This window comes from Chiloscyllium punctatum, chromosome 4 (genome assembly GCF_047496795.1).
Source record: "Chiloscyllium punctatum isolate Juve2018m chromosome 4, sChiPun1.3, whole genome shotgun sequence".
Lineage (NCBI taxonomy): Eukaryota > Metazoa > Chordata > Chondrichthyes > Orectolobiformes > Hemiscylliidae > Chiloscyllium > Chiloscyllium punctatum.
The window spans coordinates 80,269,157-80,294,730 of record NC_092742.1 but is presented as its reverse complement, the minus strand read 5'-3'; the positions used below and the strand labels follow the sequence as shown (position 1 = coordinate 80,294,730).

Here is a 25,574-nt window from a genome sequence, read left to right as displayed (position 1 = left end):
TAAAGGTGGGTGGGATGTACAATCTGAAATTGACTGCTAGAAAAGGGTGGTGTATGTCAGTTGAGCAGTGATTTCTGCAGTCAAATGGAATACTTACTGAAGGAAACACTTGCAGCGTGACAGCAATAGATCAGGAATTGCTTTTTGAGTGCTAGCGTAGGAATAATGCAGTAAATAGTCTCCTCTGATCAGAGAGATACTTTACCGCCAAAAGCAGACTTTTTGAATTTGCTGGTTTCAAATATATAGCAGCAGTGGAAACTGGCGTTGCAATTCCTGTGGAACGGGATGGACGTCTGATCCACTTCAGTGCCTCCTATTGGAAATGCTCAATATTGATGAAGGAGCAGATTGGGAAGGACTGAGATTAAGCCAAGGACTGAATGCCTCTCTGACCTTTTGGATATCCAGAGTTACTGAAGCTTCCTCAGGAGAGGAAGGATGGGCCTAGGACATAAGATAATTGGAGGGACACAATAAAATGACTGCTGATTTTGTATTCCTATGTGTATCTGGTTGGAGTTCTAGTTTCAAAGTGTGGTGCTGGAAAAACACAGCAGGTCTGGCAGCATCAGAGTATAAGGAGAATTGACTTTTCGGGCATAAGCCCTTCATCACTAATGTCAAAGATATCAATCCTCCTGCTCTTCAGATGCTTCCTCACCTGCTGTGCTTTTTCAGTGCCACACTTTTTGACTCTGGTCGCCATCATCTACAGTCCTCACCATCTCCTGGAGTTCTAGTTTGCATAGCATTTAAGATTCGTTTCCATTGTTATACCAAAGTTGCTTTCAATCCTCAGTGCTGTACTGACACTGCATCTCATGCTTGTGTTTTTTGGTTGCAAATCTGTGTTCACGCTTCAATTAGTGACAAGGATACTTAAACCAACAGCAAAAATCAACACCTGCGGTCTGTATTTAGATCTTCTTTCACAAGGATTGAACCTCTTCCTTTGCTGAGTCTCTCACTGTGATGGCACAATTCACGTCACAACATGCAAAAGTATTCGTTGCCAATCACATGGTGTGATTGTTCCATCTGTTCTGTATGTCTTTTCTCTCTCTCTCTTTCTCTCTCCAAGCGCGAGTCAGCATTGCTTGTGGACTTTTCTGTACTTAAACCATGAATTATGACTAGCTGAATCTTGAAGGAAGGTTAATTAACCCTCCATCCAGTGGGTTAACCCAGTTGTGACCACAAGCCACTTGCAGTTAGGTAGTATCTAGAAAAGAAGAACGTGCAGGGATATGGGGAGAAATAGGAGGAATGTCGTAAGGTTATTTCAGAACAGTGGCTCTTCCCATGCTGTAACAGTTCTGAGAGTCTCTGATTTTTATGTTGTGAAACATACGTTTATATTTGTTTGCTTAGTTCCAGGTTTTTAATGTTTTAATTTGTTTTTCTGGAACCTTTATTTGTCTCCTTTCCTTGTGCCCTCAATTGGTATTGTCTCTGCCTTTGCCCCATAATGTTTTTTTTAAAACCTGGCGTCTTATTCTGCTCATTTGCTCTCCCTTTGGAGTGTTCTTTTCCGTTTCAGACTATTTATGTTGGGTGTTATTTCATGTGGCTTGTCAAGTTGGAAGCCACGAATACCTGATTTTTTTTTTAATCCTCTAACATAAATTTAACCATTAATTTTGACAAAAGTGGCGCTGTATTTTAGCGGATCATGATCAAACCTCAATAATGTTGGGTAATCAGACTCCTTTCCATTTATCTCATTAGCTTGCGAATGTGGAAGTGAGTTACCGCTACAATGTGCTCACCCTTTTGACCCACCTGTTTGTAAAATCACTGTCACGTTCCAGGCAGCAGTTTATTACACGGCGTGCTAAATTGTACACTAACTAAGTGAATCAGCATCTCCTTGTTGATTCAAAGCTGCTGCTTATCAGCAATTGCCACATTTAAAAACAAAAATTATCACTGTAATATTTATCAGCATAGTGCATTCAAATTACTAGATATCTGACCGTACCACTAGGGATGTCACAACATTGAGAGAGTTGACCTCATTCCAAACAGGTCAATAACAATTTATTTTGTGTGTTTTAATCTCATTGACAAATTATATGTAGATTCTCCCCTTCACTGTACCAATGTACACTGCTTCACGTTTATCTAAGTTGCAATCCACCCTCCTTCGCTTGGAATAGAAGGCTAACAGAGTGGTTACAGCACCGAAGGAGTCTATTTGGACCATCGAGGCCATTCTAGCTCCCTGCAGAAGAAGTGGAACTCAGCTGACTCTCCCACCTTGCTGGAAGGAAACCTGCAGTTTTGTTGTTCTCGAGCACTGACTAAGTTCTCTGTTGCAAGGCATAGGTGAATCTGCCTTCACCACTACTTCAGGCCATGTATCCTGGACCCTAATCACTGGATTTGATTTTGTTTTTGTTTTAGATTAGTCTTTGATTCTTTTCAAATCATCTAAAATTATATTTTTCGTTTTGTTCCTCACTCTCCGATTGATGGGAAACATTTCTCTTTAGTTACTCTGTCTTGATCCACAAACTTTGGAATCCTCTCAACCTTGCCTTTTCTAAGTACACCTTCACCCTTCTGTTCCTATTGTCGTGCTTTTGCAGCTCAAACTGAAATTGGGTTCCATGGTACAAAAGAACATCATTGAGAAAGTTGAGCGTCTTAGTGATTTGGCGGGTGTACATTGAAGTGGTTCATTCAGCACGCAGTCTTTATTGAAGGAAACTTAGGTTTGTCAAGAGTGAGTGTTCCTCATGATAGTTGTCATATGATTGCAGTAAATTATTGCACTTCAATCCATTTATTGACGGGTGGGAGATCGAGCCCAATGTGAGAAGAATGAGCCGAGCACAATGGTGACATGGAGAGCAGACAGCTGAAGGTCTTCTGAAGGATAGCAGGCCAAAGCAGAAGATGGAGTCTTTGGGTATGAGAGCCAAGCTTGGCGAAGCACTTTTAGACTGTTGAACTTTTTCTTTATTTTTCTCCTCAATACTAAGAAGGACTGCGATGTTTAACTTTAATTTTATTTTGTTTGTTTTGCTACAATGTATCCAGAATTTTGTACCTAGGTACCTTTGTACCAAAGATGGTACCTTGAATGGTGACATTGTACATTAGATGGTTTTCACTGTACTTTTACTTCGGTACTTGAGTACACATGACAATAAAATCTAATTCTAATTCTTCATTTATGCAAAAAGTAGTTAAAAAAAATTGCATTATCATGTGCATTTTGAGTTACCCAATATATATGTAATTGTTCTCATGCATTAGCAATTTGTTGTCTCATCAACCTCGACTTAAGTATTGCACATACAGTCCTTAAATCATGCTAGTCTCTTCATGGTACATGCATCTTGTTGGGTTTGGCTGTTCATTGAGTAATCTTATTCTCCAAGGTGAGTGACTCTCCTTACCATTTGTTGTTTCCATAGAACACGTTGTTTCTCCAATGCTATGCCTGTCTGGGTCTAATGGTTGATCTGTGGAAGAGGTGCATTCACTTCTTTCTGACCAGCTTCCTACAGTTGAGGAACACCTTCTCGTGTTGGGCACGTGTACCTGAAGTTGCAATGGTATATCTGATCGTTCACTTCCACGATGTATGATCGAGGTGACAACTGCTTTGCACAGGTTCCAGGTTGCCACTTGGGCTGGCTTTTGTTGAGGATGTTGAAGGTTTGTACCCTGACAAGGTCTCCAGTGCTCAGCTCCTACAATGGTTTGTCTGTTTTGTCGATATGAAATTTGGCTTTCTGCCGTTCGACCTTGGTTTTGTTCCTTACGCTCGACTGTCTTTCTCAATCTGGGCACAACAACTTTCTATTGGTGTTGGTGCCCTGGAGGAAAATGCAACCAGTTTTCCTTGCTACATTAGGGTTACTCCTAGCCCTGCCTCACTGGGGTCATGCTGTAGGGTGACTTCTTCCCTAACATTGTAGTATTTCCAGACTGGCATTGCTGTCAATGCTTTATTCTAGTGAGCGCAGCTTTTATTCTCTACTCTAGTACTACTGCATGTCTTTGACTGTGAATTGACCTAATGGTTCGCACTCCACCGACAAATTAGACAAGAATTTTGCCCTCTTGTTGACAAGTTCAACAATTGTTTTATTGCTTTTACAATCACTGGTCACTGTGTTGCTGCTATAGCTCTCAGGATCTGGGGAAAGGCATTTTACTGTCAGTATATGATTTATGTCCTTGAGTTCAGGCATCTTAAATTGTATTTTGTTCCTGCTCAGTTTCAGGTTCACCTAGCACACTCTGAGAAGTTGCAGTAGGTTTTAATCATGATCAACAGTGGCTTCTTCCATTGTGTTTATGCATCCATAGACTAGCAGGCAATCACTGGAGCTTCCACTCCAAGTGGATCACGAACCATCTCATGTCGTCTGCTTTGACATTCTTCCGGAGCAGTGGAAATACTAAACAGCACATGCAACCATCTGTATCTCCCAAAAGGTGTCCAGAATGTGGTTGGGACATGCTATTGTAATATATCTTCATTCAGTCAATGGTTTAATGTCCATTATATTGTCTATCCCTCGTGACCCTTGAGGAGGTGGTGATGAGCTGCCTATTACAAGCACTGCAGTCTTGTACGTGACTTCTTGTGGAAAGAAGGGAGAAAATGTTACATGAGCACGATCAATGAACGTGGGAGCAGTTATCCCCAACTTGAACCAGGAAAAAGCAGAAGAGTTTGTCATTTTCACATGTGAAAATATACTGTGTCATTCTGTTCAGCCGAGATCATGTGACATTGCAATGAGCAATGATCAAGTCCTGTGAAGCAGTAGATGACATATCTGAACTGCATATTGTCAACCTCCCATCAAACAGGATAACAACTTGGATGCTGCAAATATCAGAAAAATGGCACTCTCAACCGTACAACAAATGATACTTAGCCATCCATGATTACAGACAGCATGTCATAGAGTGAATTTATACAGCTAAGTTGCAATAACTGCATAAGTCTAGCTGTGCTGTACATCTTATCAAAGTATTCTCTACCTGTGCAGGGACACTGTCTAGATATATCCTTGTACGTGTTATTGGAAAAGAATTCCTGTTCTTTAAAGGGAAAACTGGAGAATTTGCTATATTGCGCAGATTTCAGACTAGACAATGTATCTTTTAAGATAGTTTTATGGCATCAAACATGTCATTCCAGTATAAAGGCACCCAGCAGACTTTCAGCGATTGTGTGATAGAATCCATGTAGATGTTCAATCATCATCGATACTCACAGGTGAGATGCTGGAAGACTTGGAGGTTGGCTAATGTGGTGCCACTCTTTAAGAAGGGTAGAAAGGCCAAATCAGGGAACTACAGACCAGTGAGCCTGACGTCGGTGTTGGGCAAGTTGTTGGAGGGAATCTTGAGGAACAGAATGTACATGTATTTGGAAAGGCAAGGACTGAGTAGGGATAGTCAACAAGGCTTTGTGCGTGGGAAATCCCATCTCTCACACTTGATTGAGTTTTTTGAAGAAGTAACAAAGAGGATTGATGAAGGCAAAGTGGTAGATGTCATCTATAAGGACTTCAGTCAGGCGTTCGACAAGGTTCCCCATAGAAGACTGGTTAGCAAGGTTAGATCTCAAAGAATACAGGGAGAACTTGCCCTTTGGAATCAGAATTGGCTCAAAGGTTGAAGACAGAGGGTGGTGGTGGATGGTTGTTTTTCAGACTGGAGACCTGTGACCAGTGGAGTGGCACAAGGATCGGTGCTGGGTCCTCTACTTTTTGTCATTTACATAAATGATTTGGATGCGAGCATAAGAGGTACAGTTAGTAAGTTTGCAGATGACACCAAAATTGGAGGTGTAGTGGACAGTGAAGAAGGTTACCTCAGATTACAACGGGATCTTGATCAGATGGGCCATTGGGCTGAGATATAGCAGATGGAGTTTAATTCAGATAAATGTGAGGTGCTGCATTTTGGGAAAGCAAATCTTAGCAGGACTTATACACTTAATAGTAAGGTCCTAGGGAGTGTTGCTGAACAAAGAGACCTAGGAGTGCAGGTTCATAGCTCCTTGAAAGTGGAGTCACAGGTAGATAGGATAGTGAAGAAAGCGTTTGGTATGCTTTCCTTTATTGGTCAGAGTATTGAGTACAGGAGTTGGGAGGTCATGTTGCGGCTGTACAGGACATTGGTTAGACCACTTTTGGAATATTGCGTGCAATTCTGGTATCCTTCCTATCAGAAAGATGTGAGACCTGAAAGGGTTCAGAAAAGATTTACAAGGATGTTGCCAGGGTTGGAGGATTTGAGCTACGGAGAGTGGCTGAACAGGCTGGGGCTGTTTTCCCTGGAGCGTCGGGGGCTGAGAGGTGACCTTTATAGAGGTTTACAAAATTGAGGGGCATGGATAGGGTAGATAGAAAAAGCCTTTTCCCTGGGGTCGAGGAGTCCAGGGCATAGGTTTACGGTGAGAGGGGAAAGATATAAAAGGGATCTTAGGGGCAACCTTTCCACACAGAGGATGTTATGTGTATGGAATGAGTTGCCAGAGGAAGTGGTGGAGGCTGGTACAATTGCAACATTTAAGAGGCATTTGAGTGAGTATATGAATAGAAAGGGTTTGGAGGGATATGGGCAGGGTGCTGGCAGGTGAGACTAGATTGGGTTGGGATATCTGGTTGGCATGGACGGTTTGGACCGAAGAGTCTGTTTCCATGCTGTACATCCCTATGTCTCTATGACTCTCTAATTAATTAGGTATGTATGTAATAAAATAACATCAATAAACATGAAACCTTAAATGCATATTAAAACAAAATGCAGTGAATGCTAGAAAAATGCGATACTACAGAAATTGAACTGGTTAGTTTATTAAATATTAAGACCTCCATGTCAACAAGAACCTGATCTCTGTTTAATATATTATGTGAGCTAAATATTGGACAGCCCTCAGCCTGTGGTATACTGGTAATGGTATTGGCCTTACAAAATCATCCCACTGTGATACATTGAAGTTCTTAATCCTAGCAACCATTCTCACAAGACATTTGTGCATCCTGTTCGATGCCTGCCTTCAATAAATGGCAGGACACACAATTCTACAAATTATTCCAGTTGAGGGCGAATTAATATATTTCTGAGCTCTCTTCAAATTTTCCTCACTTTGGTGTTCTGTCCCCTTTTTTTTTAATCAAGCCAAGCATCCAGTGTGCCATGTGAGCCACTTTCTCAACCTTGTTTGTGAATTTGTACACCTTTATGTTTGGTTTCTCTGTTTCTGCACCCTCATCAGAATTTAATCTTTGATATCTTACAACCTTTTTAAATTTTTCACAACTATATCCCTTTATACTACTTTGTTCAAAATTATATCTGCCATCTGTCCATCTGTTTCACTAATCCCTGTCCGTCCTCTTGAAATCTATCTCTATCCTCCTCATACTTCACTGTACTTTGTGTCATCTCCAGATTTTGAAATTATGTCCATACACGCAAGTCTAAATGATTGACAAATTTCACAAGAAGAACTGGGCCTCGGACCAAGCATTGGGGAGTCCTGCTCTATGCCTTCCCCCAGTCTGGAGGGCAATTATTCACCACCACACTGTATATTTTGTCACTCAGTAAATGACTCATGTTACCATTTTGTTCATTAAAGTTAGATTTCACCTTTCCTGGAAAGCCTTTCACATGGCGCTTCATGAAGCATCATTTCTGAGTCCAGACAGTTTGCATTTGTCTCTTCACTGTCAACAACACACCTTGTTTACCTCCATTACTTCATCACAATGATTTAATCCTAATTTGCCTTTGACAAATCGATGCTAGTTTGTTTCAAGAATCTTTTATTGTCCAAGTGATTTTCTTTTTCAAGGACTTGTGTTTCTGAAAGCTTTGGCACTGAGGTTATAGGTGCTGGATTTATCCTTACAACCTTGTCTGAAAAAAAAGCATATAATATTTGCACATCTCTGGTACTTGTGTTCCAGCTCCATATCTAAGAATGGTAAGATTATTGTCAATGCCCTTTACTAATGTTCCTTAACGTCAGATGCATCCCACTCACTCTGGTAATTGATCAGCTTTAATTACACCCAGATTTTCGAAGAATGTTGTTAATAATAAGCAACAATTATCCGTGGAGAGAAAAACAGGGTTTACACATCATTTCTCTGAATTCTCCTATCCTTTGGATAAAAAAAATTGCAGACCTGAAACATTAACTCTCCTTGTCTATCCACAAATGTTTCCTTATCTGGTGACTATTTCAAACTTTTTTTTGTTGTTATTTCATTTTCTTAACTACTTGCTAATTCCCTTAGACTTTGGCAGTATCTTTGTTCCTTGGTCAAAGCTGATTTTTTTTTAAAAATTCATTTCGCACCTCAGCCTCCTTTTCGGTCCCTAATTGGATTCCCCAGCTCCTTTTTTGAACTTTTTTCCTGCTTATGCACTTTAACGCTAATGCTAACATCTTGACTTCTTTCCTTCACCTTTTTTCACATCCTCTCTGAACTTTCTTCATCCAGTCAGGTTCTCAATTGTGCTATCAGTCTTGCGTTTGTCAGAAGCACCTCTTGTTTTTCTGTTTCATTGATCCCCGATCCCTTTTCCTACCTAGGGAGTGCATTCTGGCTTTGCTTTGCCTTTCTCATTTTATAAATAATAATCTAAATAATCTCTTTTTAAAGGCAGTCCATTGTCCAGCTGTATTTCCCTTCCAGTCTTCCATTCCAACTTAGCCATTTGCAACCTCTTGAAATTAGCCGTCCTCAAACTGAAGTATTTTTAGTGTTGGTTTCTGATTGATTTTTTCTTTAGTCCTAAATGTTGTGATACTGTGATCACAGTAATCTAAATTATCACCATCTTGATCCATTCCGCCCTTAGACTGTGATCCAGCAATGTCTCCTTGTTGGATCAGAAGTTTGCTGGCGAGGAAAACTCTCCTGAAGATAATTGAGAAATTCTTATCACGAATAAGACTAAGATAATAAACATCTCTGTCTCCACCTCTCTCATCACGAGATTGTTCTTCTCTAACCTCTGAGTAATCTCCCCCATAAATTCGCTCCTTATCTGACTGGCTTGGATGATGCCTGTCTTGAAGGCTATCACTCTACTCAATGCAGTTCCGAGGATCACATCAGACATTTTAGTCATATTGAATTTAGCATTTTCCCTGTTAGTTATTAATTGTGTGAACAACAAAGAGATTGAATCAGGAATGAAAGGTAACCATTCTTTCACAGAAATATTGCCTTTATTATTGTCAATCCTTTCAAGTCACTTTGTCATGAATACATCAGAATTGATCCAATTTAAAATATCTCAAAATTAAACTTTATTAAGTGCATTCTGAGTGTGCAAATGAATTCTTTGTAAAATAAAAGATAAGAATTCAATTACCTCGAACAAAAAAATCAATAGAAGGCACAGTCTATTCTGTCAAAATCCGTATAGGCTCACTCAAAAAGCTTTTGTGTTCCTTTCATGACCATCATAGCAATTCAATGGAACTTGCGTGGCAATTTCCTCCTGTTGCTAATATCATGCTAACTTGTCTCCATTTGAATGTGTCTTTTTTTTTTTGCTGCATATTTTGAAGTAAAGCTGGTTCTAGTCTGCTTTGTTGCTTACTTTCTTGTGCAGATGCCAGGGTGTATCGATTGTGAGCCAGGTGCCCCTAAGACATAAAATCCATTAAATTTCTTTGTAAGGTAACTCTTAGTGACCTAATTAAGATCATAAGACAATAAGAAGTAGGGTTATAGAGTCATACAGCATGAAAACAGACCCTTCAACCCATGCCGACTATACTCCCAAACTAAATTATTCCCATCTGCCTGTGCTTGGCCCATATTCCTCCAAACATCTCTTATTCATGTACTTATCCAAATGTCTTTTAAACGTTGTCACTGTACCCACATCCACCACTTCCCCGAGAAGTTCATTCCACACATAAACCACACTCTGTTTAAAACAAATTGTTCCTTAGTTCCCTTGTAAATCTTTCTGCTCTCACCTTTAAAGCATGCCTCTTAGTCTTGAAATCTCCCACCCTAGGGAAAAAGACACCTGCCATTCACCTTATATATGCCCCTCATGATTTTATAAACCTCCTTTCCGGTCACCTCTCAGCCTCTTATGCTCCAGTGAAAAAATTGTCCCAGCCCTTTCCTTATAATTCAAATCCTCATTCCTGGGCAACATCCTGGGATGCAAGTCTCTTCTGAACCATCTCCAGGTTAATAGTATCCTTTCTACAGCAGAGAGCTTTAGTAGGAACAGTTGAACTCTGCTCTACCAGTCAATTTGATCATAGCCAAGTTAATATTCCTCATGTCCACTTGGTTGCGTTTTCCCCAGAACACATGATTTTCCGACTGGGTAAGAATTGATCTACCTCAGCCTTATATACAAGCATTCTGGTTCCACAATTCCATGTGGTAAGCAGTCCTAAAGGCACTCAACCCTCTTATTGAAAAAATACACCCCCCACCCCCCCCTCCTCAGTTATGGTCTGAATATTTGTAGATTCTTGAGGCAAGTTTACTTCATCTGGATTCATCCGCAAACTTTCTATGGCAATTTATGTAAATGATTTATTACGTCTATTTTTGTTTCTTACAAAGAGTATTTGCTGTTAAATAATGAATCAAATCTTGAACCCTCAGTCTATGTCAGACCTAAACTTTAAGCCACCTGTCTCTCCATCTTGCCTGCTTATCTTTGTTGATCCTTATGCTTGTTATGCATGACTAATTTTAATTCTCCTTCTTTTGTATATTTTGGCATGGAGTTAGTTCCTAGTTATGCTTGTTGCTTAAATTCCCCAAAGCTCACTTGACAGCTCATAATTTGCTCTTGTTTATAATTTATGGCCTTTGGGTATTTTGATTTCAAATTTAACTATGAACAGATCACTGGAAACCATCTGCTAGTTACTAAGTAGCTTTGCTGGACTATTTAAAATTCTAAAAAGAAGAATTTTCTGACTTATTTGAAGATTGATTATAAAGTTGTTTGTGCTTTAGATCATCATTTCCCATTGTTTGGTCTTGTCCTGTGGACATTACTGCAGTGAGAAGAGGGAAAAAGGGTCAGACACACACAAAGCCCTTCTGGATGTGTTTTTCAGTATCTAGCAGCCACAATAGAAAGTGTCTATTGTATTCGCTGCACCCAGTGTGGCTGACTCTACATTGGAGAAACTAAACGCAGACTCGGTGACCGCTATGCGAAGCACCTCTGGTCTGTGTGCAAGCATGACATCGATTTCCCCATAGCTGGTCATTATAACACTGTGTCCTGCTCGCATGCTCACTTGTCTGTCCTCAGTCAGAGCCAAAAAACTGCAGATGCTGGAATCCAAAGTAGGCAGGCAGGATGCTGCAAGAACACAGCAGGCCAGGTAGAATCAGAAGGTGGTGAAGTTGACATTTCAGTTGTAACCCTTCTTCAGGACTGAGGGTGAGTGTAGGTGGAGCTGCAGATGAAAGGGGAGGTGGGGGCAGGATGGTGAAGTGGGGATAAGTGAAGACAGGCAGAGGGTCTGACCTGGCTGGTCAATGAGAGGAGTGATAGCTGTCCTTGGCATGCTACAATGATCTCGTGAATCACAGTATAAACTGAATAAACAATACCTCATCTTCAGATTTAACTTAATATAGAATTCAACCACTTCAGACTGTGAACCCACACTCGTTCTTTCCAGTTCTTTTAGCTTTACTTGTTGCATTCTCTATCACCATCATCTCCACCCCCACACCCCGTGGAACTGTCTGTTCTTTGCCACTTTGGCAGTTCGACACACCGTTGTTCTGTCATTCTCACATTCCGGTCACTTAACCTGTATTATCGGCAGCTTTTCCCCTCCTCCACTCCCACTGTAGCATGAATGCTGCCCCCTCCCCACTTCACATCAGCTCTGATGACGAGTCATCTAGACTTGAGACGGGAGCTTGCTCTTTCTCCCCGGATGCTGCCTGACCCGCAGTGATTTCCAACATGTTTTTCTTTTCCAGTAACCACTGGGCTCACTGTCTCTGTTCATGATCTCCAGGATTGCATCTTTAAGTGGGACATGAAATGGATGTGGTCTTCTGCCCGCATTATTCTGCTGCTAGAGAGAAACATGCATTTGTGATAGTATAGTGAGATATTTGTGAATGCTGTGACTTAAAGGCTTCTGCTCAAACCAGGTGCTCGCAGGCAAGGATCCAGCAATAGACCTGCCCTTTAGAATGCAGCATGGGGTGGAGTGCTGGAGAGGGAACACAAAACAGGACAGTCTTCTGGAAGAAGGAGGAGGACGAGGCCATATAGATCCACAAGAAATGGAGTATGCACTGTTTGCGCTTGAATGTGAAATCTGATGCTAGCCACAACAGCAAACGCAAAGCAGGTAAAGTACAAAAAGGCCAGCGTCTGTGAAGGAGACCGTGGCATTGAAATTTTACACGTGAATCCTTCAGGTTGGAGCATCTTGCAGTTTGCTGTCGATTCTTTTGTGCAGGAGATCGTTGACACTCTGTATTCAAAGGTTTGACTGTGTTTAATTGTATCTTAATGGAGCAAGTACAGATGGATTAAGGGCACAGGTTCTCATAGATTCTGACTTCCTCATCGTATGGAACACCATTGATTACCTGCTTGTTACTTTGTAGGCAAGAGCTGATAATTCCATACTGGAAGTGAAATGGTTGTGTGCCCAGCTGGTGTGTGATCCTTGCCAGTGGATAATAAAGGTCAATTCAATGTCTGCTAGACCAGTTATGCTGTTGGTACTCTGCATTGGTCCATTGAGTCGACTGCATTTCTGTCACCATGACACATCAGATGTGCACAAGTGGGCAAGTGCATAGATTGAAAGCTGTGCTCCCACATGAAATGTGACAGAGCAGGACATTGATGGATTGTCAATGGAGCCAGAAATGTACCAACACAGCTCTGAAGTATTGGGTGTAATGGATGTGAATATTCATGCTGGTTTGTCATATACTGCACCATGCTCACGAAGAGGTAGATTACGTAGTACAGTAATCCTGAAGTGAGAGCAAGAAGAGGGTGAGAAGGGGTAATGCTGGTTACCCTTTGTTGTCATCTTAGTTCACTAAAGTAGTGTCACTGTTCTGTCTCACCCTCTGACCTGTGCCATGCTTATTCCTTGCTTTGGCAGAAGCTCATTCATGCTTGATATCTCACTGTATATTAATCCCATCTCAAATCTTGAGCATACCCAATGTTCTCTCATCTGAGCTGAAGTAAAGATCAGAACTCAAATAAAATTGATGAACAAAATGTCATGACCATGTTTAGAGCAGCTAGGAATATCCACTGCACAATGGTGGTTCAATTATATCCTTGTGAAGCTCTGCTATACAGTATCACAATGGAACATACCTAAATGCTCGAAATGCATCGTGTGTTCAGCCATTAGTCCACAGCAGATGATGTGATAGAAAATTAAGATTACATTGAGAATGGTCAAGATGGGAATTTAATGCCCAGTTACTCTGGGTCACTGCAAAGATTTGACTCCTGAATACCATCGCTATTTCCTGCTGTATTCATTCTCCAGTTCACTTAATATGTATGATGTGTTTTTAAAAAGTGGAACAATGCATCTTTCATGGGGACATAGATGAACATCATCAAAGAAGCAATGTTACTGTGTGGCATCCGTTGTAAAAATGACAGTTGAGGGTTAATGAGGGACATTCGTGCAATTTTTATTTGAGAATCTTGCAGCAGATTCCGAATAAACCTTGGTATACTTTCAATCCTGTGAACATTCAGTTAAAAAAAATTCAGAAAATATATTGAGCTGAGAAGTGAATGATTTTAAAGAAATATATTAACCTCCGTTCTGGATGCAGCTTGGCACACTTCCAGATAACAGGCAAGTAGGAATTAAATTTTCTTTATCATTTTCAGCTGGTCACCTTTCATATGTTAGTTTAATCACTGGAAAGGGACGAGAGGCAAGTTGACTATCTTCAGTGTTCTTAATTTAGGTCAGACAACAAAAATATCAGCCAAGTCTTTTTCAAAGAATGTGTGGCCTGCTTAAGTTTGGCATCTTCTGGAAGCTAGCAACAGATCTTTATTCACTGTTAGTTGTGTTATGAAGATGTTGGTGAACTATACCTTTAAGAAAGTTAAAGGCTAACAGTGACATCAGCAAGTGTTCTGAATAAGACACAATGTAACATTTCCTCCAGCTACTGGAGTAGCTCGTTGCCTGGAAACAACAAAAACAGATTTGAATTAGGCCAATCAGTTTAAAATATTCCCCAGAAAAGTACCAATTTCCAATCAAGTTTGAATTGAGCATATGGACAATCTTAAAAGCCAACGACACCCCAGAGCATCTGATTATATACGTCCAGGGGGAAATTTAACAGTTGAGAGGAGAACTGCCAAGCCTCAGCATGTATACAGACTGCCTGAAAAATAGCTCTCTTAAAAGTACCTTTTCGACCAGTAACCTGTGAAGCATAATCCCTGAGAAGAAGAAAAGAAGACACTGGAAGATCAAATCGAAGAACTGAAAGCTGCCTGGTTTTGAGATAAGAAATCTTGTTTTGTAAATCTTAAATGAGAGTTTTATCGGACCAGTATTAGAGAAAGGAAGGTAACAGACAGGTAAGAGGAAGGAATTGTAAATAGTTGTTAGTCAATTATTCTCTGTTATACGTTAAGAACTAAAGTTGTTAATTTTTACTTTAAATAGTCCTTGGCCATTCGAATTTTTACAGACTACTACATGGGATAAATCTTTTCTGTGTTGCTGGTTTTAAGTTAAGCAGAAGGGTTTACCCCATGTTGTAACACTTGGATAAATATTTTGTGAGAAGTTGAGACTAAATTTGCACAGTAGAGAACAAGCAGAATAATTCTTGCAGGTAAATAAGGATAAGTTTATTCACCTAACAAAACGTTTCCAATTCTGTGACGATAGCCAATCAAATAATGTTTAGTTAATGATCAGAGCAAGTTTGGAATGCCTGGAAGAATGTTGATGCAAATATGACCATAGAGAAGATGAAAGAGATGAGAAGGATATTTGGCTTGTTGGAAAACATCTCACTGTTCATCAGTAGCTCAAGTAAGACGTTTTACGAAGTTTTGTTTTAGCTTCGATTAGATTCCGTACAGTATGGAAACAGACCCTTCAGCCCAACAAGTCCATACCGACACTCCGAAGAATAACCCACCCAGACCCGTTCTCCTCCCCGATATTTTCCTCTGACTAATGCACCTTACACTATGGGCAGTTTCTCATGGCCAATTCACCTGACCTGCGCATCTTTGGATTATGGGATGAAACTGGAGCACCTGGAGAAAACCCACGCAGTCACTGGGAGAATGTGCAAACTCAACACAGACAGTTGCCCAAGACAGGAATCGAACCCAGGTCCCTGGCACTGTGAGGCAACGGTGCTAACCACTGATTCACCATGCCACCTCACCTTTTTAAAGGTGGGAAGACAGTTCCAAACTCAAGTGGGGGAGATTGGGGCAATGTCATGAGGCAATCTCCTTCTCAAAAGCCAGTATAGAGGAAGCACGAAGAGTGAGAAGGAAAGAGGTTTCAGAAACTAATATAATATACTACAGGGTACAAAGAGAAAGCTGTGAGGAACAGAGATACCAAAATTGTACTCTCATTTTGGGGTCTGTTTAATAAAAAGTTATTTAGACCAAAAAATAATAAGACATCAGAGCAGAAGTATGCCATTGCATCTCCTGTGCCATTCTAAGAGATCATGGATGATCTGAAAGTCTTCAACTCCACTTTGTTGCCTTCTTCCCCTGTATCTTTCATTTTCTTACTGATTAATAATCTCTCTGTCTCAGCCTCGAGTATGCTTAATACCCAGCCTCTATAGCCCCATTGGCAAAGATGTGGAAGCGACATTTCAACATAATGTCCTGTTAAGTACTCTAAGAATCTTGTATGTTTCAATAAGGTCATTGTAATAAACTCAAGTGACTACAAGCCAAACTTACTCAACCTCTCCTCATAAGAAAGTCCCTCCATACCTGGTATTAACCTCATGAGCGCACTCTGCACATCCTGCAATGTCAGTGCATCTCCCTTTAGATATGGGGATCCACACTTTTCTAGGATTGATCGAACTTTTGTCTTCTAAAGTTTCAGCAGGACTGCCTTTTTCCCCGATTTCCTTTGGAACTAACTAATTTTCCCTATTACCTGCTGAACTTTCTGATTCATGTCATTATATTCCAAAGAAGTAAATGGACAATGACAGTTATTCAAAAAAAACTGCTCCGAATTAATAAAATTACTTTGAAATATTGTTCCTTGAATTCTCCCTTTGTCTTCATTTGATGTAAGGGAAACTTTTGACCAGTGGCATGATATTCGTTCTTAGAGGTAGTTCTAAGATTCTCACTTTTAAGACTGACTTCAAGACCAGGCATTTGCAACAGCAACAATATGTGATGGATGGCAGTTATAGGAAGGTGGGAAAGTCTCGGACACAGTCACAGGGCTGGGTTAACTCCAGGAAAGGTAAGAGAGGTAGGCAGCTAGTGTAGGAGCTTTCTGTAGCTATCCCCATTTCAAATAAGTATGCTGTTTTGGAAAATGTAAGGGGTGATGGATTGTCAGGGGAACGTAGCACAAACAGCCAGGTTTCTGGTATTGAGACTGGCTCTAGTATAATGAGGGGTACGTCAGGTTCCAAGAGATCAATTGTGTTAGGGGATTCTCTAGTCTGAGGTACAGATAGACATTTCTGTGATCAGCAGTGAAAAATCAGAATGGTGTGTTGCTTTCTTGGTGCCAGGATCAAGGATGTCTCAGAGAGGGTGCAGAATGTTCTCAAGGGGAAGAGGTGACAGTAAAAGGTCATTGTATACATTGGAACCAATGACATAGGAAGGGAAAAGGTTGAGATTCTGAAGGGAGATTACAGACAGTTAGGCAAGAATTTAAAAAGTAGGTCCTGGAGAGTGGTTCTATCTGGATTACTCCTGGTGCTACGAGCTAGTGAGGGAAGGAATAGGAGGATAGAGCAGATGAATGCATGGCTGAGGAGCTGGTGTATGGGAGAAGGATTCACATTTTTCGATCATTGGAATCTCTTGGGGTAGAAGTGACCTGTACAAGAAGGACGGATTGCACCTAAATTGAAGGGGACTAATATAATGGCAGGGAGATTTGCTAGAACTGCACAGGAGGATTTAAACTAGTAAGGTGGAGGGATGGGAATCAGGGAGATGGTGAGGAAAGGGCTCAATCTGAGACTGGTACAGTTGAGAACAGAAGCGAGTCAAACAGTCAGGGCAGGCAAGGACAAGGTAGGACGAATAAATTAAACTACATTTAGAAGGAAATTGAGAAACAAACTTGTAAGGAGATCTCACCTATCTGTAAGAATAATAGGGTAGTTATGGTAGGGGATTTTAACTTTCCAAACATAGACTGGGACTGCCATACTGTTAAGGATTTGAATGGAGAGGAATTTGTTAAATGTGTACAAGACAATTTTCCGATTCAGTATGTGGATGTACCTACTAGAGAAGGTGCAAAACTTGACCTACTCTTGGGCATGTGACTGAGGTGTCAGTGGGGGAGCACTTTGGGGCCAGTGACCATAATTCAATTAGATTTAAAATAGTGATGGAAAAGGACAGACCAGATCTAAAAGTTGATGTTCTAAATTGGAGGAAGACCAATTTTGATGGTATTAGGCAAGAACATTCAAAAGCTGTTTGGGACAGATGTTCGCAGGTAAAGGGACGGCTGGAAAGTGGGAAGCCTTCAGAAATGAGATAACGAGAATCCAAAGAAAGTATATTCCTGTCAGGGTGAAAGGGAAGGCTGGTAGGTATAGGGAATGTTGGATGACTTAAAGAAATTGCGGGTTTGGTTAAGAAAAAGAAGGAAGCATATATAAGACATAGCCAGGATAGATCGAGTGAATCCTTAGCATATAAAGGCAGTAGGCATATAATTAAAAGGGACATCAGGAGGGCAAAACAGGAAATGAAATAGCTTTGGCAAATAGAATTAAGGAGAATCCAAAGGGTTTTTACAAATACATTTAGGACAAAAGGGTAACGAGGGATAAAATAGGCCCCCTCAAAGATCATCATTTTGTGTGGAGCCACAGAAAATGGGGGAGTTACTAAACAAATATTTTGCATCAGTATTTACTGTGGAAAAGGATATGGAAGATATAGAAAGTAGCGAAATAGATGGTGACACCTTGCAACAAGTCCATATTACAGAGGAGGAAGTGCTGGATGTCTTGAAACATATAAAGCTGGATAAATCCCCAGGACCTGATCAGGTGTACCCAAGAACTCTGTGGGAAGCTAGAGAAGTGATTGCTGGGCCTCTTGCTGAGATATTTGTATCATCGATAGTCACAGATGAGGTGCTGGAAGACTGGAGGTTGGCTAACATGGTGCCACTATTTAAGAATTGTGGTAAAGACAAGCCAGGGAACTATAGACCGGTGAGTCTGACCTCATGGTGGGCAAGTTGTTGGAAGGAATCCTGAGGGACAGGATGTACATGTATTTGGAAAGGCAAGGACTAATTATGGACAGTCAACATGGCTTCTGCGTGGGAAATCCTGTCTCACAACTTGATTGAGTTTTTTGAAGAAGTAACAAAGAGGATTGATGAGGGCAGAACAGTAGATCTATATGGACTACAGTAAGGCGTTCGACAAGGTTTCCCATGGGAGACTGGTTAGCAAGGTTAGATCTCATGGAATACAGGGAGAACTAGCCATTTGGGTACAGAACTGGCTCAAAGGTAGAAGACGGTGGTGGTGGAGGGTTGTTTTTCAGACTGGAGACCTGTGACCAGTGGAGTGCCACAAGGATTGGTGCTGGGTCCTCTACTTTTTGTCACTTACATAAATGATTTGGATGCGAGTATAAGAGGTACAGTTAGTACGTTTGTAGATGACACCAAAATTGGAGGTGTAGTGGACAGCGAGGAAGGTTACCTCCCATTACAACAGGATCTGGACCAGATGGGCCAGTGGGCTGAGGAGTGGCAGATGGAGTTTAATTCAGATAAATGCGAGGTGCTGCATTTTTGGGAAAGCAAATCTTAGCAGGACATATACACTTAATGGTAAGGTCCTAGAGAGTGTTGCTGAACCAACAGACCTTGGAGTGCAGGTTCATAGCTCCTTGAAAGTGGAGTCGCAGATAGATAGGATAGTGAAGAAGGCGTTTGGTATGCTTTCCTTTATTGGTCAGAGTACTGAGTACAGGAGTTGGAAGGTCATGTTGCAGCTGTACAGGATATTGGTTAGACCACTGTTGGAATATTGTGTGCAATTCTGGTCTCCCTCCTATTGGAAAGATGTTGTGTAACTTGAAAGGGTTCAGAAAAGATTGACAAGGATGTTGCCAGGGTTGGAGGATTTGAGCTATAGGGAGAGGTTGAACAGGCTGGGGCTGTTTTCCCTGGAGCATCGGAGGCTGAGGAGTGACCTTATAGAGATTTACATAATTATGAGGGGCATGGATAGGGTAAATAGGCAAAGCCTTTTCCCTGGGGTTGGGCAGTCCAGAACTAAAGGGCATAGATTTAGAGTGAGAGGTGAAAGATATAAATGAGACCTAAGGGGCAACCTTTTCACAGAGAGGGTGGTACGTGTATGGAATGAGCTGCCAGAGGAAGTGGTGGAGGCTGGTACAATTGCAACATTTAAGAGGCATTTGGATGGATATATGAATAGGAAGGGTTTGGAGGGATATGGGCTGGGTGCTGGCAGGTGGGACTAGATTGGGTTGGGATATCTGGTCGGCATGGACGGGTTGGACCGAAGTATCTGTTTCCATGGTGTACATCTCTATGACTCTGACTCTAACTTCGGTTGCAGAAGTACAAAACATCAGCAATTGATAGCCTAAAACCATTTTAATTGCCTGTGTGAATCTATAATCTGCCAGCTAGGCATACTCAAAGGCGTATCTGCTTTATATATTTTACATGAAGGAAGCAATTTCTTTACATCCCAGAAAAGAAAATGTCTCATTAATTCTGGGTCTCTTATAACAGGCGGTCTTACTTCAGAAATGTTTCCAGCTGACAGTTACTGGCATCTTGCTACAAAGCTTCAACCGCTTCAGTTATGAATTCCTTTTTATAAGAAGTTGAGAGAAAGTTTTAATTAACTTCATTAATCTCCACATGTACAGTATGGAATCACCTGACTTTTGGAAGAGATATAACCATTTTGTGAGTTCAGCTCAGAACTAATTATCTGAATGTTAGCAGTACCTGTTCGTATTCGTGTGTTACCTTCTACTTTTCATAAGAAAGCTGATCTAATAGTTTGCTACTGCTGCTGCCTGTATCCTTGCTGTCATCAGGACCTGCTGACTGACAATGGCCGCTTGACTGACAATGTTTTAAGATTCTTCTGTTTGTATTCAAATCCCTTTACAGCCTTTTTTCTCTAACCTCCTACAGCTCTCCACCATCCAAATCTTTCGACTCCCCTAATTCCTGGCAAGTTTACATCCCTGATTTCTCAAGCTCAAACATTGGCAGTTTATCATCAGCTGCCAGGGCCCTAAGCTATGGAATTCCACTCCTGAACCTCTCTGCTTGTCTCTTGTTCTATGAGATGCTCTTCTGTGACTCCGTTTATGGTCAGCAGTTCAAGATATTTGTGGCTTGTTGCCATTGTTTTATCATGTCCCTGCCAATTGACATGAAAGCTTTGCTACATAAAAACTGTTATATTAATGCAACTTGCTGTTTGGATCCTGTAAATTGAAGGAGATTTGAAAATGGGAGGTTAAAAGCTGTTTTTCTGCAAGTTTACAATTGGTTCAAGTTTTGGAATGCATATGAAGTCCAAGGGCTTTAGAAAGTAAATTGAGATCGGTCCTCTTGGGATATTATAGATTTCAAGTTGACAAGCTTGGTGATAGGAGACTGGAACATAATCAATCTCTGGTTCAGGGTCAGAAATGTAATACTGTCTCTCGCCAATGCGTAGACATTGATGGTGCTATTAATCACAAGCAATTCAATCTGTCTCATTGCTGGGACTTGAAGAGCTACGATTATCATTGGTTATTGAAACTTGTCCCAGCAAAGATTGCAAGCTAATCCTTTAATGTGCAGGATCTCCCAAGCCAGGGAAAGGAACAGCACAACAGGAATATGTGTGGAAGCTGCAGAGCTTGTTCAGATCTAGCAGTTCCTCAACACAATTTACATGTTCCAAGGTCTTGATTGTTAATAAGTTATATCCAAAGTGTCTCAGATTTGTTAAATGTGATTCTTTCCCATGAGGGATCGAATGCATATTTCACATTGGACAAAGGTAATTTCTACTTGTGTATGTATTTTAATTGTTTAATTTGAGAGATTTATCTGCAGTGTTGGATTTCTGGACACTTCAGGCAACTTGATTCACCAAACAGGACAAAAAGCTGCTGAAACAATCGTTAAATGTTTTTGCACATGTAATGTATCAAAGACATCAATGATTTAGGCTCAATTATTAAATATTTCTTTGTTCGTATCTGCTTCAAGCAACCCACTGGAAACTGGAGGCAATTGTGAACTGTTTGTTGTGAGACCTATAATTCTGGGGAGAAGCTGTTTATTTCCATAGTTGACAGTATATATTGCTGACTCAATAACACTGTGTTCACCCAATTGCATTTGTTGAGTCACTTTATACAGTAAAAGTTAGAAATATTGACAAGTGAACCTTTCAGCTAATGTTTGAATTTTTACTTACAAGTTGTATAATACCCTTCACTGATGGTGATGAGTAATGGTGGTGGACTATGCTCAATCCCTCTTAAAACACCTTTGTCGTGAAGAATTCAAGATGTGGCCAAACCCAATGAAGTTAATTAAATTCCAGAAGCACTGTTTACTATGAAACTAAAGTTAGGGTCTTAAATTACGATGTCAATATAAGTTGTACATCGCAGTGGTCTTAGCAGCAAGATATCATCTTTATTCTGAAAAAAAAACTGGATTTGATAAGTTTGACTTTTAAAACAAGAACATATGTCTTCTGAATTGAGAAGCTGCATTTATAATGAGCTTCGTTTTATCTTTTGAAAAAGAAATTTACTTGAGATGACAAAATGTGTATTTCGAGTTAGCAATGTCCTCCTCGCACTCCAAACCAGCTGTTGTTTTCATCATTATTCTGTGGGTAATTTCATAGAATTCTTACAGTGGGGAAACAGGCCTTTTGGCCCAACATGTCCATACTGACTCTTCAAAGAGTATCCCAACCAGACCCATTCCCCTACCCCTGTTACTTTACATTTCCCTTGTACACTGTGAGCAATTTAGCATGGCCAGTTCACCTGACCTGCACATCTTAGGCCTGAGGGAGTAAACCGGAGCATCCGGAGGAAACCCACACAGACATTGGGAGAATGTGCAAACTCCACACAGTCGCCCAAGGCTGGACTTGAACCTGGGTCCCTGGCACTATGAGGCAGCACTGAGCTACTGTGCTGCCCTCCAGAGAATCTTGTGGAAGTGACTGAGGTCTCTGTTACAGAGTCAGTGAGACCCTGGCGTGACTCTCTTCTCAGGAAGGCCCACCTCATCTTCTAATCAGGCATTTGGCAGACTGATGATGGGCCTACTCTCGGATCAGACATCCTGAGAACACCGGTTCCATGTCAAGAACAGCTCGATAATCAGAAGCCTCATACTGAAGAGCAACCTTGACACAAATGAGTGATGTGGGGATTAAGTGCAGTAAAGGCACAAGGGGATGATTCTCAATGTGATTCTAACTATAGATGTAGTTGGCAGTGGTCCCAACCTTGACCTGATTAAACACACTCTACCACATACTTGCCACGTGGGAAGGTACAAGATTTTGCTCTCTTTTAATTTGCTTTCTGCTTTCCTGAAATTAATCTCCAATATTCATGATTCAACCTTGCACATCTTGTCAAGATACCTTTGCAGCCAATGCCATATTATATCCTAGTCATGATTATTTCTGAAGCCCAGGGATTTGTGAATGGTGTGTTCCGGTTTGGGTGTTAGCTTGTTGATTTTCGTTCTTCACAAGGTGAAAGTGATATTCTGTGGAATCGTTTGGAATGATAAATTTCTTTCTGGAAAGCGGGGGTTCGGGGGTGGTTTGTACCATTTTAAGTAACTCATAGAAGCATTTGTTTTATGAAGAAAGGATTCATTTGTCAAGTTTTTTTGCCAGTGGAGGGTGAAGGGCTGCTGTGGTTGTTCATCGTTTTGCTGCAAGGCACATGAATTTTTCTTTTCCTTGTGATTTTCCCAAGTCGGTGGTCTGACAAATACTTGTTATTTCTGTTTAAAAATGAGGTTTGAAAGGTCACTGGTATATTATGCTAGTGGCTACGAGAAACCCAAGGCATGTGCAGCAAATGCCAACATAAGAGATTGAATGACCATTTTCTGAAAGACATAGTTTTTAAAAAAAAGAAACCATATCAGGAATTCAAACCAACTGGTTCAGAGTCGAGTTATTAAGCTCATCCCTAAAGCCGCTGTGGGTCATTGCAGTGCTAATGCAGTGAAAATAATTTCTGCTTCGGCTGTGAGAGTTCTAACCAAGAAACAAGGTAAATAAATAGGTTTAATTATTAAACTGAATTGGCAGTCCTCAGAATTCAAACCTAATGGAGTTTTATTAGTTTTTACGATTCCCTTTGCAATGGCTACGTGCTCTAATTTTCATATTGGTATTACCTCCTTTCTGCTGGAGAGAGCCAATAGGTGTCTCAGACCAGTGTTGGCCATTAGGAGGAGGAGGGTTGTGATTAGAAATGGCAGACATAGTGGGATGACCTCCTTGCCGTCCAGCTCCAGAAGTGTAGAGGGAAGATAAGGCACTAAGTCTCACTTGTGGAATATATTTTGCTGAATGTGGGCCATGGTGCAATCCATGACTCCTGCAGCTCCTTGGGGATGGTGCACTTGACCATGTTATTTCTTTTCATTCAATTCTCATTCCAGGACACCAGTTCAACAAAACGTGAGTGCAGGCCCAGAAAAGCCAGATGTGGAGTTTTATTGTTGTGTTTTTGGCATCTCCTTCCTTCACCTTTTCCAACAATCCACTGGGATCCCTTTGTTAATTGCATGGAATTATTCTGAAGCAAATCCAAGTTATTTTTTCCGTGCTTTAATTACCACAGTTTCTCAGCTGAAGTTGGCTCTTGAATTCAATATCTGTCCCCCACACAATTGAAAAATTGTAACAGAAGTGATAAAATTATGAGGATTGAAGCTGAAGAAACTGGAGAAGACGAGGAATTAGAGTTCTCTTCAGAACTTTAAATAATGTTTTGCACCAGTTTTGACATTCTCTCTTCTCATAATGCAAGTTAGTTCAACCAGTATGCAGTCAATGCAGACAATCAATTCATATAATAGTTTGTCCATTCTACTTTGGAAGTATAACCATCTGTGTCCAGATCGGGATATAGACAGACTCTGACCTCACACCTTTATGACATTGTCTGGACTGAGATGTCACTGTTTTTTAAACATAAAATCTTAAGTTATCTTGAGAATGTGACTTCAAAGAAGTTCTGGGATTTACATATTATTGATCTGAAACCTGTAACCCATTCTAAAAGATGAAAGACTTAACAATCTACGTTTGTTAAATATATCATTCTACTTACATGACACTGTAATCTTTTCCTATAAATTCTGTGTCTTATGGTCCTACTCCACAACCACCACTTTGAAAGCCAATGCTTCCTCATAAACTTGGACTATGACCTAGTGTTGTGTGATTTTAACTTCGTCCACCCCAGTCCAACACCGGCTTCTCCACATCTAAGTTACTTCAAATGATTTTTCCTGTTTGTTTGCTGGAGTTGTAGTTCTTGTTGCCCACTGTTATCTTTTGTCATCTGTATTAATATGTAATGGAGTCCTTCTCTTTTGCAGTCAAAGAACAACTGGTCTGCCTGGAGTAGCCTTGTACGTTTGGTGTTTGAAGATAAGAAAATACCCCAAGACAAAAGGTATTGTGTTCTCTCCAAAGGGAGGTGGGATAAACTGAAATGCTTTCTGTTGATAGTAGCTGCTTCAATGGAATTATTGTGGTGCAGCTTTCCAACATCCAGCCATTGTAAATGGCTCATGTTAAAAAGGCAACAGAACCGAGATAAAAAGCATTTAGCTTCAGTATGTAACACGCATATTCTGTTTCACTTGCTTTACATCAGGTTTTATGGTGGATTTCATATGAGCTGGAGTTGGTATGAAGTTAACTCATTCATTGCTTGTACGATTTCAGTTACAACATTGACAGCACCTTCAACAAATTGGGTGAATGCAATTTGCAGAGGCATCTCCTATACTCACCCAACACAACCACCTCTCAACTGTAACTCGTGGAGCCTAAAATCTCCCCGGGTTGGAGGGCTGACCATCCCCAGCCTCCCCATTTGCTTTCTTGAACCTCCTGGCCAGCTCAAGAGAACATTGACATTAGGTTGGATGCAATTGTCTGTCCAGTTTCTCCGCTTGGGAACCAGTCACCATGTCACTGTGAAGGGAATGTTCAATACAGAATCTGTTGGATTTGCCCTTGCATTCT

General features: G+C 40.8%; 1 protein-coding gene across 9 annotated transcripts in view; it reads left to right on the top strand.

Annotated features, from left to right (window-relative positions):
- Positions 1–25,574, top strand: part of LOC140476467 (alpha-(1,6)-fucosyltransferase) — a 741,369-nt gene that overhangs the window by 314,345 nt on the left and 401,450 nt on the right. For 6 of the 9 annotated variants that reach the window (XM_072569145.1, XM_072569136.1, XM_072569135.1 and 3 more), the window contains one exon: positions 24,920–24,996. The exons of the other annotated variants lie outside the window; for them this stretch is intronic. The gene's annotated coding sequence lies outside the window, so the exon portion shown is untranslated. The remainder of the gene's footprint in view (positions 1–24,919; positions 24,997–25,574) is intronic. 9 annotated transcript variants of the gene reach the window in all.